Source organism: Manis pentadactyla, chromosome 12 (genome assembly GCF_030020395.1).
Source record: "Manis pentadactyla isolate mManPen7 chromosome 12, mManPen7.hap1, whole genome shotgun sequence".
Taxonomy (NCBI): Eukaryota; Metazoa; Chordata; class Mammalia; order Pholidota; family Manidae; genus Manis; species Manis pentadactyla.
The window spans coordinates 41,011,211-41,028,589 of record NC_080030.1 but is presented as its reverse complement, the minus strand read 5'-3'; the positions used below and the strand labels follow the sequence as shown (position 1 = coordinate 41,028,589).

Below are 17,379 nucleotides of genomic sequence, written 5' to 3'. Positions count from 1 at the left end.
AATTATCACTTCATTTATAATTCATTGAATTGTGTGTTGAAATATAATACCCTCTCAAAGGTCTGCTTGCTAATACAACAGCAAAAGTTTATTAGACCTGAGAGGTTATTTTTGACCATCACCATTATTAGATCATTATTTTTTATCCTCTGTGATTGCAAAGTGACTTTGCAGAAAAATTTATAATTTGTTATGTGTAACTGTTGAGTCATGTTGAATTAAAAAATAGTGTTCTGTAAACACTTCTAAATGAGTATTTTGCTATAGAGGACTATTGGTAGGATAGTTAACATGACATATATCTTTTTGATCTCTAGTTAAAATTCAAATATAACCTGTCTAGGTGATTACTGTATACATATAATATATAACTAGTCTGTTCATATGGGGAATTAGTAAGTTTTCAAGTGATGAATAAATTTTGCATTCCTATAATAAATTGAACTTGGTAATGATTCATTTACTTGAATACATTGTTGGATTTCATTTACTATTATATTGTACATCCTTTGATAATTCTGTTTTTCTGGTTTTGAATGACAGTGATGTTAAATACAATTTCTAGCATTCTTTGGCTGGCTTTGGTATAAATATCACATTAGCCTTGTTTTCCCTTTTCTGTTCCCTACAAAGTTGTGTAAGATTTAATTTTTTTTCAAAACAATCGGTAACTCTCCTCTAAAACTCTGGTACCCAGATTTGAACTCTCCAGGATCTCCAGGACCTTTCACATCACTTGGTCTGGTTCTTCTTGGTTCAACTGTGTTGCTTGCATAACACACGCTCAGCCTTCATGGACATCCATTATGGTGAAGCTGATGAGAGCAGGTAAACACAAGCAAAAGGTTCTTCCTGCAGTGAATGTAGAGAAGAGTAAATTAAGATGATGCGATTCCAGAAGATGAAAAAACATTTTCTTCATTTCTATCCTTTTTTTTCTCCCTTAGTTTTTCTGTGTTGATTATACCCACTAGTGCTCCTAGTAATGTAGTTTTCACTTCTGAAATATTTCTGTCTCATTCTAGTTCTTTCCTGAATTCTGTGAGTTACCTTTGCATTATCCCATTGCTAGGTTATAACCCCAGGTATTTTGACTATATGTTATATTTGGTTTTTTTTTACTTTGCCTTGCAGTTTTTTCTTTTGCAACTGTTCTTTTAGTTTTCTTTTACATTCAGGTTGAAATGTTGCATTACAACCTGTTTGTGATGAGATTTCTGGTGAGGCTTCTTCCTAAGCTTTGCTTTATGTTTTATTTTCTCTTGAAATATTTTTGTATAAATGCTACCTTTTTGTTTTTTTGTTATCAGGATTTAAGTGAGTTGGATTTTCTAGACTTGCTATTAGCAGAAGAATCGATGAAAGGAAGGAGTTAAGGTACTAACCTGGTTTCTCAACCCAAAGGATGCCTTTTTTTCTGATATGAAGAATAATAATTTCTTTAATATGCAAAGTCTTTTGTGGCCAGATTTCTTGGGAGTCTGTGATGCTGATTTGTTTCTGGAGGACTTCTTCCAGTAAGCATTTCTTTCCTTTTCCGTACCTTTGGCTACCACCTCTTAAAGATATTTCAGTCCAAAATTATCTCTTCTTTTTTAGATCTAGTGCTGACTAACTGCCATCTCTGTCTTCTGTGTACATTCCATGCTTTGTTTGCTCCAACATCTCAAAGCTGTTTCTCAATCCCTGCTGTTTTTAGATCTTAAAGGCAGGGGATGGTCTCTTTTCTGGAAGGGACTTTTTGCTGATGTTTCTTGGCCTTGCTATCAATATGATGTCTTGATAGTCCCAGTTATTTGGGGTTGAGTTTGCTAATCTTTTTCTCCACCAGGCCTTCAAATGCCTTTTTTGCTGGTCTTAATTATTTTCCTCCAATTTGAATATAATTTAAGGTTTATGGAGTATTTCTCTGTCATTTACTTTCATTGCATTTATATGTAATTGGGTGTTTATTAAGTTATTAATTTTTTCCATGTTTTTCTGTACAGACTTGCTCTCTTTTCTGGTTTTCAGTTTTTCCTTTGAGGCAGCAGCTGGTGGTTTAATTATCCTGCTGTTCTTTTTTCTGGCCACTTTTTTAAAGATGTTTTGGTGATCTACATTTTCATCAAATGTGTCTAGTTTTTTTTCTATCTACCTATCATCTATCATTTTAGGGGAGGACTCACTGAGCTTCTTGTATTTGAGAATTCATGTCTTTTTTCTATTCTCAAAAGTTCTCAGCATTATTTCTTTAGACATTAGAATTATTAGAATAAAAAGCCTAGGATTATCACAAAGTGGAATTCACACCGATTTTTTCTCTTCTTTGATTTGGCCTTTGGTTGAGCATTAACATTTCTTACTCTGTTGTGTTTCTTAAATTTTTTTTTCATACTTTCTGCTTGCCTCTCTGGGGTGCATTCTGGGGCTATTCTTTTAGATTAATCTTCCAGTTCACCAATTCTTTTCTTGGTTCCTTTGGTTCAGCTCCTAAACACCTTTATTGAGCACCAAATCTCAGTTGTTTCATATCTTGTATAACAATATTCCATATGATTTAAAAAATATATTCCTGGTCAAATTGTACATTTTTTGTTCCTTTCTTATTTGTTTAATTTTTCATTTTAAAAGCTTTCTTATTTGTTTAATTTTCCATTTTAAAAGCTTACATGTTAAATTTTATTCACATTATTTACTGAGAATGCCAAAATCTGCTGTCTTAGTGGGTTAGAATATACTATTTGTTATTCTTCTGAGTCTCTCAAGGTGGATTATTTTCTAGTCTGTTTTGTGCTTTTTCATTATGCTAATATGCATTTTAATGTAGTCCTTACAACTTTTCTTTGCTCTTCCCTGAGGGGTCACATTTTTCCTAGAAATTTTGTTTTCATTGCTGCTTGTCTGTTTTGTTTTTAGCCACAAAGTCAGTAAGACCTCTTGCTCTTAATTTAAATCAAAATAAGCATGTATTACAGACATTTTTATTCACCCACAGCTAATGCTGATGACAGTCAGTGTTCTTACAGTCTTCTACTAGAGAGGGGATTTTTTCCTAATTTACTCACTATGTTTGACACCATAGTTGGTCTTTCCTTTATGTAGGGGTTCACAGACCAAAGATATTTCCGTTTTGAAATACCCTGGGCTTTTTCTTCTGTTCTTTAATGGACCACTAAAGCCCAAACTCTAGGTAAATATGACCATTTATGCCCATTAAGAATTCAGGATGGTAAATTGAACTGTCTCTAAATTCATCCTCCCTTCCTCCCTTCCTTCCTTCCTTCCTTCCTTCCTTCCTTCCTTCCTTCCTTCCCTCCCTTGGTCTTTCTTTCCATCTTTTATAAGTTGTAGAGGATTTTTTGTTCCATTACACTAACTAGTCTTAAAATTTGGAAATTTTAAAAATATTTTATTCATCAGTTTGGGGTATTTTACACAGGAAAGATTTCTTTGGATAGATATTTCACCTCACTGCTGGAAACTGAACCTTATTTCTTTTCTTTTTATTTATATTTCACCAACTTATTTTTTGATCCTTCAACAAGTTCATTTTTTGGTGGAATGAAGAAAATGTATAAAACATTGTTTCCCATGGCATGCTTCTTCACTCGTCATTTATATATTATCTTCTAGGAAAATGTCAATACAGGAGGAAAAACAGTCGGGCAGGTATGACACCCACATTATAAATAAGAATACCAGAACACTCAGAAATAATCCAGCAGGATTGCAGACCCACACCACTTGTTGGCAGCTCTGTAATAAACTCCTTCCCTAGTTGGTGTCTTTTTGTTATCCCACTCTGGTCAACTTTAGGGCCTAGTCATTCTGTGTGGATTTTGTATATGACATCTTTGTTTATATCTGACACTGAAGCAAAGGTCTGTTTTTCAGAATTGTCCACAAAAACTAGTTTACACTTCCAGGACTTCTGTTATTTTCAAGGTCTCATCTTCTTATTTTGGGAATTGAAGAGCCCTGAATTATGCTCTAATTGGCACTGAAATATGAAAGAATAAATAAAACATTCATCATGACCTTTGCGAACATGGCAGACAGAACAGGGCAAATGTGTAGCTGTAGTTCCTAATCCAAACTGAAAGGCCATCGAGCACTGAAACCTGCCAACATCGTATCGGTTGCAAATTACGGCTTTCAAAGACCACAAATCAAAGTCAGCTTTTCACCCTTTTAAAAAATCTTGGTCTGCAAACTATTATTTATATGAAATGGCAAATAGCTGTAGGTCACAGGAAGATACAGAACTATGGAACCCCAAGCATGAGTTATGTATTTTATGTTTTTATAATATTTGATAATGCTACTTCATGGGTTGGTATTTCAAGCAGCTTTTATGCTTATAGAGATTTAAGGAGGTTATAAAAAAAGCATATATGACTCTGACATTCTAAGTGAACATACATCAAAGACACAGTGATTCCTAAAGCTACCTCTTGTCACAGGGCACATAGTGAACATGGGTACAAAGGGCTTACTTCTATCCTTGATAAAAGCTAAGCTAATTTTTAAGTGTAATTTACAGGCAGGTTGCAAGGCTAATAACACATCAGAAGTTATTCACATTTTACCCTCTATCCCATACTTCTTGTCCTTGGAAATGTAAAGATAACTTTAAATTAATTTTTTATTTCACCTCATTTCTTTGTGATACCTTTCTTTATATTTTGAAAATCTTGTGTGTCTATCATTCTTAGCACAATTCCCAGGGTCATATTTATGTAACTATGTTTCAGGTTGATTTTGGTGGCTTGTTCTTTTCAAACCCTAGGATTTATTATGAATTTTGTTAATCTTTTGTACTTAGTGAAGAAAAAAATGGGGACTGTTATTGTACAACATTCTCCTCATTTATCTTTCTGCTACCAATCTCACCCCAGCTGAAACCTTTCTCCACTGTAACACATCCATAGCTGTTGGTTTCACACATCCATAACTGTGGATTTCATATGTCACCCGTTTCTTGTTAAAAAGAAATAAATACCTCTGTTGACTGTTGCCATAAGGTAAGTGATTGCTCAGTTCTTTTGTGACCAAAGTCTTGCGTGGTCTTATTCCAACCTAACTAATTTCAGTGGCATCTCCTTCCTTTTCTATCACCCTTCTTTCCTTTATTATAGTGACTCTGAGCTTCTTACTCTCCCTGAAGTATAGAGGTCTTGTGAAGCTATGCTACTTCATTTATCTGGAGTTCCTTTACTTGAGCCCCTTTTTGCTTAGAGAACTCTTACTCATGCATTCATAGAGCTTTGTCGTAAAACCTTTTGGAGTCTCCTTGTAGATATTTGTGTGGCACACATAATATATACTATATATATTGTGTGTGTGTGTAGTTTATATTGAATTAACCCTAACCTCATCCTTTCATGGGATAAAGTCATCAATGATTAGCATCCTTTCATAAAACATGTACAGTTTTTCTCCTGTGTACTGGAAAGTGCTAGAATGTGTAGTTAAGGTATGGGCCTTGTCACAGGGCATTTTAAAACAGCCAGAAAGGCAGACAAAGTAACAGGTTATATGTAATTCAAAAGCAGGGTTCGATCCCTTATTATGTTTTAAGCAAAGTGCTCTAGGAAAGGTATGTGTGTGTATCAGCTGTGCACACAGAATACTGATGTCACAGATCTACTCACTGTCAGATCTGACATTAGATAATAATCATTTTCAATGATCAGTTCAAAAAGCTTTTATCTCAGCAGAACTAGAGGAATTTTACTGTTCTAATTCTCATCTATATTTGGTCCACTTAATTTAGTAATTTAGCAAATGTCAGGTCTTTTATTTAAATATTCATATTCTTGAAGTATTAGAGGCAGTTGGGAATTTTGCCATCCCTCCCCAACAACCTTGTTACCAGGTGATAAATTATAATGAGAACAAGTCCTAAACCAAAACTACATGGGAATGCAGGTGGATACAAGCACAGCCATACACAGAAGTACAGGTGAGTCTCTCTTTGCCCCGCACACCCCAACTAACACCTTGAACAGAAAGCTCATGAAGGCAGGCACAACAATATTGTAATGGCAGGACTGGCCAGACTTAGGATCGAATCTGATGACAGGATCTCTGTGAGATAGACGGATGCAGGAACTCTGAACACAGAGGCAAAGGGCTACTCAGATAGATAAAACTTTCGTACTTGTTGGAAACAAGTATGCTTGTTTATGCTGTTCCATGGGTGAAAACTAATCATGCTTGATGGGGTTAATCTCTTGAAAGCAAATTTTCTGCTATTTAAATACCTCCCTGAAATTCCTGAATGTGTATCTTCAAATATTAGCTAATATTTGTAGGCAAACATCAAACTATTTACCCAGAATTATCTTTAAAATAAATTATTGCAAAAACAATATAAAGATTTTCTCTTTTATTATCACTTATTTTTTTCTGGGTCTTTCTCCTACCCATTTCTGCTTCCCACTTTAATCCATGAACAACAAAAAGTGTCTTTGGTTTCACAGCTGGTACTAAAATGAGAAATTTAGCTCCTCTGTCTTTGCCTTCATGATGCTTACAGAAGTCTCAAAGTTTGGGTTCTCTTTGGACAGCCTGGCATGTTCATATTACATGAAATATGATGTATTAAAGACCTGGACTGCAGGCACCTTTTACAAGTATCTACAAATGTGCAGAACAACTCTCTTAACTGTCCTGAATATTTCCTCTTCTGTTCCTACATTAAGTCATGAAAGAAAAAGGTTTGTCTCCTTGTCAACTGATGCCCATCTGTGGTCCATCTAAAAACCATCTCCCACCATTACAAAGGAGCACTTTACACTTTGTAAATTAGACTACTACATAAATTATTTTTAAAAAACCTACTATGCAGACATTATAAGGATATTCTTTGCTGCATTATCAAGTTCCCAATTAGGAATTCGAGGCTGAAAACTTAGAAGTTGTTAATTCCCTCTCTTCCTGATGTTGCTATTATCATTATTATTTGCCTTTAACTGTTATTTATAAAAATATTATAAAAACAGACTGTATTTATTTGTAATATTTATTTGTTCTTCATTCATTCAGTAAATAAATATGTGACATGTAAAAAGAAAACCCTGAGAGTGTAAAAATGTTTAAAAGAGATAACTTTTGCACTACAAAAAACTGTAATAAGAAGTTCTATCTGAGGTTTTCTGGCAGAAATGAAGAATTAAGTTTTAGACACATCTGTTTTTTGAATGTGGGAATCACTAAGTAAATCCTTCTTTGAAAAAGGAAAATATGAAATTATAAATGTTAGCTTTTAAATAGAGAAACATATTTCATTAACAGGAAAACTTGAAACAAATCTCATGAAACTAAAATATTTTTGTTTTTTTCAGTTTTTTCAATATGTTGTATCTTACTTACATTAAAACAAGCATAAATTTAAAAAATACATCTAGTGCTAGGTAGAATATGTCTGTTAAATAAAAGGGTTGAAATAATCTGTTAACTGTTAAATTTGACTGAGTTGAAATGATAGCTTGTTTATATTAGAAATTCAATGTTTAAAAAAATCCTTAAACATTCTCTTATTCTCAAGTTGCTTTATTGCTGAAATACTAGTTTGATCTTTAGAGTTGTGATATTTCCAAAGATATGTTTGTTTTGTTGGGGGAAAAATATATTGAGCTATAGCATGGGATTTTATTAAAAGTTTAAACAAAACCTTGAAAAAGTAAAGTTAAAAGTTTATTAAGCCAAACATAGCCTTGAATTTTGTTATACTTTGACAGATGCCTGCAGGATATCAAATCTAATTATCTAACATGTAGTTGGCACAGTGTATCTGACGCTTCAAAAGGAAGTCATCATTGGACACAGATTTTGGAGTTATCTGCATAGAATTAATAACTGAGTAAATAAATGACTGAATTTGAAGAGGCAAAAATTGTAGGCAGAGGAAAGTCTATAGCCAAAGAAAAAAACTTCCATTGTTATTTGTAACTTTCCATATATTATATAATTATATTGTCTTACATATTTAAACATGTTCAACTAAGTCATTTTTCTGTTTCTTCAAATGAAGTTTGGACCAAATGCAAACAAACTAGCTAATATTATATAGGTTACATAGTCATACAAAAGTGCTACAAAGACTTCAAACTAAGTTAGGCGATCATGTAAACTATATATATATATATATATATATATATATATATATATATATATATTTGGATCTATGTTTTTGCTCTGTTCAATTAAATTAAAATCACTTATATGCCCTTTTTATTTATTAAGACCAATATATAACAGGTATAATTTCAGATGAGTTTTAAAGGAAGAATTTTATTTAATATGTGCTTCTTAAATAAGAACATGATGATATCTATGACAAAAATGTGATAAGCTTAGAAACACTCGGAGGAGAATTTCAAGTTTTGAAAGTGAACATGATGTGCATGTTTAAGTTAAAGGTAAAGGGTGGGGTACTTTGATTATAAAGACTTCAGAAACCTACCCTAATTACCCGTTAATTTTTCTGATGCATGACATGCATCAGTTACTGATTGTTATAACAAACGACTGAAAATTCAGTGGCTTTAACAGTTTGCATGTATTATTATTTATGGGTCTATGGGTCAGCTGGATACTTCTGTCTTGGTTGGGCTAACTTATGTGTCTGCAGTTGCTAACCAGGCACTTGATGGTGGCAGTTGTGGGTGTCCTAAATTGGGACCCGTTGAACCATTAGGTCTCTCTACACAGTCTCATTCTCCAGTAGGTTGGCTTAAATTTATTCTCACAGTGGACCCAGCTTCCAGGACAGTGAGCAGAACTGCCCAAGCCCTTTTAAGACCTGCTTGAAATTGGTACACTGCCACTTCCATGGCATTTATTTCACTAAAGCAAGTCAAATTCAAGAGGTGGAGAAATAGAGTCTACCTGTTGATGGGAGGAGCTGTAAAGTAATATTTCAGAGAGCATGGATATAAGCAAGGATAAAGAAACTGGCCATTTTCACAGTCATTCTACCCCAGAAAGATATTGTTAAAGAAAAAAAGAGCAGAAAAGAGATGAACAGCACATCAATCAATGTTTCTCAAACTTTAATGTGAAAAAGAACTACCCTGGGTATTCATTAAAATGCAAATCCCTGGGCTATATCCCCAGATAGTATGATTCTAAGTCTGAGATGTGGTCTAGAAATCTTTAATCTAATAAAATTATCTTATTCCCCAGTGATGCTGATGGAGATGGTTTATGACTATGCTTTGAGAAATAAGAAATTAAATTATGGAGGGAGAACTTTGAAACTGAAGTAACAAAGATTGAGTTATTACAGGAGAAAATGATGAAGCAGCTAAAAACTGTTCAATGATTATTCTTTTCATTTATTACTGTGTTAATTTTAGTATTCAAGGGGCTTCTCTATACAGTAAGACCCAGTAAACCTGTGAATTAGGAAAGAAGGGGATACATTTTGTTACAGCTATCAAATGGGATTTCTAGGACTTGAACACCAGTCTTCTATCATGTAATGCAGTTTTCTAATCCTGATTTTATCTTTGTGATTCAGGTGAGCAAATAAACATGAAGTTAGAAAGGAACCTATTGTATTTACTGAAATGCTGAGTTAATACATGAGAATTTAGAATGGGAAAGATTGTGCTTTTTGAAAATTAATTTAGAGAACTTGATTAATTTGGAGGGAAAATATATTTTTCATTCAAAAATGAAGGAAAAAATAATGAAATTGCCAGCAATGACTCTAACTCTGTCCTGAAGAAAAAGGGGTAGATAGTGCTATTATCAAGCTATAATATTTTAAAAACTATGAGTATTACTATAATGAAGTTCTCTTATCAAAATTCTGCCCAGTTTTTATGACAATTAACTGTGCTTTAGTTGTGAGGACAGACAAAATGACTAGAGTACTTTAATCATGTGGATCTAAAATTGAGAATATTCAGGCAAATTTCACATGCTTTATATATAAAGAGGTCACTAAAGCTACTCGAGGAATCTCTCAAGAAAATAACATAAACAAAGCTACATTGTGAGAAATGCCAAATATGATTTGAAGTTGAAATACTGAATTACTGAAGAATTCAGCACTATCTTTTTAATATTTAATCTTTTTAATATTTAATCATCAAAGAGCAAGTCACTTGACAAAAGTCTTAAGGGTACACACATTTAAGCTAAACACTGTTGCTAAAAGCAAATGAAAAATTGCCAGTGCTAAAGAGAAACACTGTCTTTTTCAAAATTAGTGAACTACTAAACCCAACAAATCAGGAGAAAAACCTAGCAAATGTTGAAGAAGATAGTATGTAAGAGCCAAAGGCTATTTGAACTGCTAAGTTAAAGATAATTACAATTAAATTGATATTCCTATTGCCAACAAGACAGAAATTGAAGTTTAAAAAGCGATTCACACCCTGATAAAGGAGTAAGAAAGAGCAACTGAAAATTAAGATGAGTAATGAGGAAAATGTGCAAGGAGCGAAATTGTGTTGGCTAGAACAAATGTCAGAGACACTGCTTTTTTTCTTAAGGGAAGAATAAAGATCATCAAAGGAGTTATTGTCTGTTTTCCAGTAAAATTGTTTGCTTGCTTATATTTTTGCTCAAGTAACTCTTAAGTCTTGAGAATTCCCTGAAACTTCAGCGTTTTAATCTACAAAAAGGGCACAGGAGCTTCCAGTTCTACAATTCAGAAGTTTCATTTTGATCAGAGTGAAGCCAGTAGATAACCCACTGATAAGTTTATTGGTGGAACATGGTGCACATTTCTCTGAGATTGGTCCAGTGGTCATTGTTTAACACCCTTGTTAACATTTTCAGTCTCTTTATTGTTCTAATGGGCAGATGTAATCCTGTCTTGGGATGCTGTAGTAGTCTGCTTGGGCTTCCATGACAAAACACGGTTGACTGAGTGGCATAAACTACAGAAATTTACTTTCTTAGAGTTCAGCAAGTCAGATGTTAAGTTGAAGGTGTCTGCAGGTTTGCTTCTCCTGAGGCTGCTTTCTTGCTGGGCCCTCACATGCTCTTTCCTCCACCTGAACATCCCTCATGCTCTCTGCGTCTGGATTTCTTCTTATAAGTATACCAGCTGGATTTTATTAGGGCCCACTCTACTGACCTCGTTTTATATTAAGCACCTCTTTAAAGCCCTGTCTCCAAATACTGATACATTTGAGGCACTGAGGGTTAGGGCTTCAACATATGAATTTTTTTGGGGGGGATGGGGACACAATTCAACCATGTGTTAATAAATTTGGGCCACTATAAAAAATAACATAGACTAGGTGACATAAAGAGCAAACATCTCTGTCTCACAGTTATAGAGGCTGGGAAGCCCATGATGAAGATGCTGGCAGATTTGATGTCCAGAGAACATTTGCTTTCTGGCTTATCAATAGCCATTTACCTTTAGTTAAACATGTACAATGAGATGGCTCGGTCATATAGTAAGTGTATGCTTAACTCTATAAAAAACCACCCACCATTTCCCAAAGTGGTTGTACCATTTCACATTCCATCCCCTGTGTGTGAGAGTCCCAGTTAGTCCACACCCTTGTCAACATGTGGTATGATCAGTCTTTTTAAATTTAGACATTCTGATGTGAATGTGTGATACCTCAATGTAGTTTTAATATGCATTGTCTCGATGATTAATGATGTTGAACCTTTTTTCATGATCTTTTTCATATTGACAAATATGTTTTCTTTGGTCAAGTAGCTATTAAATCTGTTGCCTATTTTATCTGTATGTTTTTGTTTTGTTTTCTTGTTATCAAGTTTTGAGAATTCTTTATGAACACCAGATATAAGGCTTTTTTCAGGTTTGCCAAATTTCTACCATTCTTTGTCTCATAATAGTATCTTTCAAAGAGCAAAAGTTTTAAATTTTGATGAAGTTTAACTTGTCAAATTTTTAATTTTATAGCTCATGATTTTTACATCTTATTGAAAAGTATTTGCTTAACCCAAGACCACAAAATCAAATCTGAATCTATTTACATGACCTTACATGCTTTTCTAATTTAGACTCAATATTGTGAAATACATTGATTGATCTTCAAAAATTGAGCAAGCTTTGTACTTTGGGCTGAAATCATATCAGTGATATTCTTCTGCTAACAAAAAGTTACTTGAGTGAAATATAATTAAATGTGTCATAGCACTGCAGCAGATCAATTTTGGCAAAATATAAAAGACCCAGAACTAAGTTATACAGACTTGCAATATGTGTCTCAATGTTTAAAGAAAACACTCCAGTCAAATTGTACTACAGATGAACTGACTTTTTTTTGAGAGTGTCTCAGTAGAGAAATTTAATCTGAGCTACTATGTTTAGTGTGGCTCCCATCATCACATGTCTGCTTACTGGTCTTGATTTTATTATCCTTTTCTACTGTCTACTTCAATAAATTAGAAAATAGAACTCAGTACTTTAGAATCTGGTACCTAAACATTTTTCTATTCTCTTTATGTAACTCAGATAGTGTAACAGTATTTCTACAATAAAAATATTTTAATATTTTTCTTTAGTCATTTAATTTCTCCTTTTGAAAGACCTCATGAATTATTAATGATAATTGATTTATGCATCTAAGAAGATAGAAGTAGTTAATTGGAAGTGTTGGTATATTGCACAAAAAAGGTTTGATATAATTTATCTAGTTATTGTAAAATGACTTTTAAATTGTTAGACTACAAATTTTAAAAATGCAAATGAACTATGTGATGATGAAGTGTGAATTTGGAAAAAAAAGTGGTTTCAGAGAAAATTGATGTGCATTAATTTAATGAATTATCATTTTCTCGGGAAAGCATTTTCACATGCCTTATTAAGCAACTGAGGGAAAATGATTACTGAGATGTAATTCAAAATTAAGTGAGTGCATATGGTCGTAAATCTGTATTTGATGGTGTAGGGCAGCTGGTATGAAGAATTCCCCAAATTAGAGCCCTGCCTCAGGAGAAAGGTTTAGCAGGAAACAGAAGGGACAGCCCCATTAGCCTGATGGTTGGAAGGCTGGAGATGGGCAGCAGCTTTCTCCTATGCAACCCTTGAAGAGAGCTGACAAGATTCCAGACATTGGGTACCAGCTGACAAGCAATGGTGCAAATTGGCTGTTTGTTAATGGCACTCAGCACTGCTTGGAAATTTTGCAATGTTACACTATTTTCACCTTTCCCAAACTTCTCTCCAGCCTCCTGCACATACAATGTCATCTGATCATCTTGCCTCATCATTCATTGAACAAAACAGGTACAATTAAACAGCAACTTTTGTGTATTCTCAATTTCCAAATCTCCATACATCTGTCTGTATCTCTATTCATTTTTTTTTCTTAGTTGTCCTCTTATTTACATATGCAGGCCTGCTACCTTTCCTGGAAGAGACCAGTACTTGCCTATTGCATCTAGCACTCTCACATGATAAACAACTTCATATCTTTGGTTATGGCCACTTGCTCCTGTGTTTTCAACTTTCTTTCTTTGAGAAGTCATTCCCAGAAATATTCAATACTCAAAAATGCTTGACCCACATTTCCCATTTACTAACTCTGATTACTTAAGACTCACAGGTAAACTCCTAAACTGATTTGTTTACATATGCCGTATTCATTTTCTAACTCCTCATTTAGTCCTATTTTTCCAGAAAAATATTTCAAACAAGAAAACACAAAGAAATATATAATACATGCACCTTAATAATTAGTGCCTCCTGGCTAATTGCTTTTTAGCTACAGTCACACTCATGCACTACCCTTTTCTGTTATTTTGAATTGATTTCCAGAAAGCAAACCCTTTCATTTGTATATTTGTGTATCTCTAAAAGATTAGGACTATTTTAAACACACAACCACAATATCACTTTTAGATTCAGGTTTCTTAAATGAAACTGTGGCATCAAGCAGGAAAGAAAGGTACCCAACAGTTGGAATGGTGCTGTTGGAAGGCTTAAGATAACTTTCAGTACCTGAATACCCACAGCCTTCTGTAATACCCCATTGAGCTTCCTTCACCCTAAGCTGAGACTCTTTTTCATCTTGTTCCCTCTATTTCTGCTAAATTCTTCATCTTTCACCAGACAGAGCTCTTTCATAGGAGACTAACAATTCCATCCTGTTGAAGTCCCATACCAGATCTAGACTTTTCCTGGGAATTAAATACAGAATTAGAATAGAGAAGAAAAAGAAGAAGAAAAATCCACCCAGAGAATGGCAATTAATTGGTCATTAACATTAGACCATATCTTGGGATTTTTATAGGTATGAGCTTAACAGGTGGCTCACCTAAGGAAGTTTGAATGGGTTTCAGATGAGTAAATTTGTTGATGATCAGTGCTATGGCCAGAGATGCTACATTCAATGTTTTAGTTCAAATGAACATGGATTCTAACAATTTTCTAGGTTGTTATACAAAATAAAATCTATCACTGGCTCACATGAAAGAAGATTGTCAACCAGAAATCCCTGAGATAAAAGAGAGGCAGGAACACAAAGACCTCAGGGGATGAGCATACTGAAGCATGGCATACTTCTAATTGTGTCCATTGAGAGGGTCCAAAAGAACTTCCTCCTAATAAACATTTAAGAAATACTTTGCCATTTGGTAAAGGAAAGACATTATTTTCCAAAGGAAATGCAGGTGGGAGACATGCTATTTTAAAAAAGTTCTCTGACCCCAAAGAGGATGGCATCCTTCTGCAGAGTCTAATAAATGCCTTGAGAATTATGAGGTTTTCCCTACTTGAAGTTTGTGATAAGCTTTGAGCTGAATGATAGATCTGATGTAGACCAGACTGGACTTTTTAACATCTCTAAGTGGGATTGTTCATTAATAGCTGAAGGTGATCCAGAAACTATGAAATCTACTTGCAATACCATTGAGGTACAGGGAAAATAAATCTGACAGACTGGGTTTGAAAATAAATTAAGACAAAATATTGCTTATATCCAACTCAATCCAGTAAAGTCAGTAAACCCAAAAATTCTATTTTTCCATTATTTATTTAATAAACTTTCTATGCCAGCATAATAGACTGTTTTAATATTTGATAATGTTAATATCATCTCACTGTCAGATTTTCAAAAATGTTTTTGCTTATTGTTGGAAATAAAAGCAAAAGTAGTTTCTATACTCCATTAAAATACTAACAAAAACCTAAGAAAACACATACATTAACAAATACAATAATGAATACAATGATGAATACAAAATACATAAAAATGAAGACTCAACAGCAGTGCCCAAATGAAGATTACCAGCACATTTTTGCTAAAATCAGGAAGAAAATACCAGTGGAAATAGATTAAAAAATACAATTGATGGACTACAGTCCTTTCCCTCTGCAACAGAGCTGTCTTCATAGTTTGGAAAAGGTCAGGAAACAGATGGGGATTTCTCCCTCTGTCTGCCTAATGGCTTACAGAGTCAAAGGGCCTGGATACCAGCCTGTGGTATTGCTTCATTAAGTGGCCAGAATTTGGTTCACATTTCAACCAGGCCTCTAATACTTCATTTTAGCTTGCTATAAGTGATTGCAGCTCCGGGAGGAAGTCAAGGAATTGGGACAGCAAATATTGAAAACCAGTCCATATAATAAAGCTATTTAGATAAAGATCATATAGTAAGAGGCCCATTGAAGTATTTCTTAAGGCTCTGTGTGACTTTGAAGAGACTGTCCCTAAAACTGCTAACTAGACCCAAATCTAAATCAGATCTCCCTTTTCTCCCTGTTTGTACCATTTTCTACTTACTGTTCATTATTTAATATGCCATTATGAAAACAGTTTTAGGAAGTAGTAATCTGATTTTATCACCATACTTAGAAACTAACAATTTTAAAGGGTTCAAGATTGAAAATATTTGGTATAACTAATGGATGTAGATTTTAAAATACTGTACAACTTATCAAGTGTATTATATAGAAATGAAAAAGAGTTAGAATTAAGAAGGTATATTAGAATTAAGGAGGTATATTTATACCAGTATAGCTATTTCCTTTTGTCCTTATTGGTTCTTGTATGAAATGTTCATGGACTGACTACAAGTAATAAATGAATTCTTGTGCTATTAGGAAGCCCTTCAGATTATCTAACTAAGGGAGCTTAGAATATATCTCAGTTATATATATATATATATATATATATATATATATATATATATATATATATATATATATATATAGTTTTTTAATTTTGGTATCATTAATGTACAATTACATGAGCAACATTATGGTCACTAGATTCCCCCCATTATCAAGTCAGTTTTATATATTTATTTTGCTTAGTTGTAAGTTCTAAATATTTCCCTTACCATTTTTGTCACCCAAATTCAAATGCTGAACTAAATAGAAAACAAAACAAAACAACCTAAAATGAAGTAAATTCTGAAGCCATGCAGAATTTCCTGCAGGCAATGATAAAACTTCCAGACCTTTAAAAAAGGGTGAAAATGTAACCCGTAATTAAGAAACATAGTAGTCAATAGAAGCTACAAGATAGCCCACATATTGAAATTATTAGTCATATAATTTACATAATTACATGTATCTTAAAGCTATATAGTATATAAATATGTGCATGGACTTAAACATATTTAACTTATGTATAATAATATATAATAATACATAAATATTGCATACATTGTATGTTATACTGTATTATGAATATGTAAGAACCTAAAACTATAGACCTAATTCATGAACAGAAAGATAATCTCAGCAGGTAAATGGAAATGACAACAAATGAGAAAATTCTAGAACCAAAAATTACTATAGATTTAAACTAGAAAGCTACAGAATCTAATATCAATGATCTTAAAGTAGAAAAATATAAATTATTCAAACTGAATATAGAAAAATAATGAAGAACTAAAATGACTTTTGGAACAATATCAAGTATCCTATACACAAGTGATTGGAATCCTTTTCAGTAGAGTGGAGAAAGAATGTTGCAAAACAATATGTAAGAAAATAATGGATGAACATAAACCAAAGTTTGTGAAAAACATCAACTTACCAAGCAAGAAACTCAGCAAAACTGAAGCAGGTTAAATTCAAAGCAAGCTTGCTCAGCTACTTCAGAATCAAATTGCTGGAAACCATAGAACAAGAGGAAATCTTAGAAGCACCCAGAGAAAAAAGACACTTTGCACACAAGGTAACTGGTGTGGTGGACATGCTTTGGAAACAAAGGAAACCAAAAGAAAATGAAATATCTCTGGGTTAAGAGAAAGTGTTAAAAGAAAAGAAAATAAATCTAATATTTTGTATACAGCAAAAGATCTCTTTAAACATCCTAAAAGGAACTGAAGCAGAGAGCTTTCACTGTCAACTGAGCTGTGTGATAGGAAATGTTTATGGAGTTCTTGCTGAGATAAAATGATACACAGTAACTCAGGTATGAAGAACTTCAGAAA

The 17,379-nt window shown here is 33.5% G+C and overlaps 1 long non-coding RNA gene across 1 annotated transcript in view; it reads left to right on the top strand.

The window, feature by feature from the left end:
- Positions 1–698: 698 nt before the first annotated feature.
- Positions 699–17,379, top strand: part of LOC130679711 (uncharacterized) — a 107,918-nt gene continuing 91,237 nt past the window's right edge. The window contains exon 1 of the long non-coding RNA XR_008992724.1: positions 699–828. This is a non-coding gene — a long non-coding RNA (uncharacterized LOC130679711). The remainder of the gene's footprint in view (positions 829–17,379) is intronic.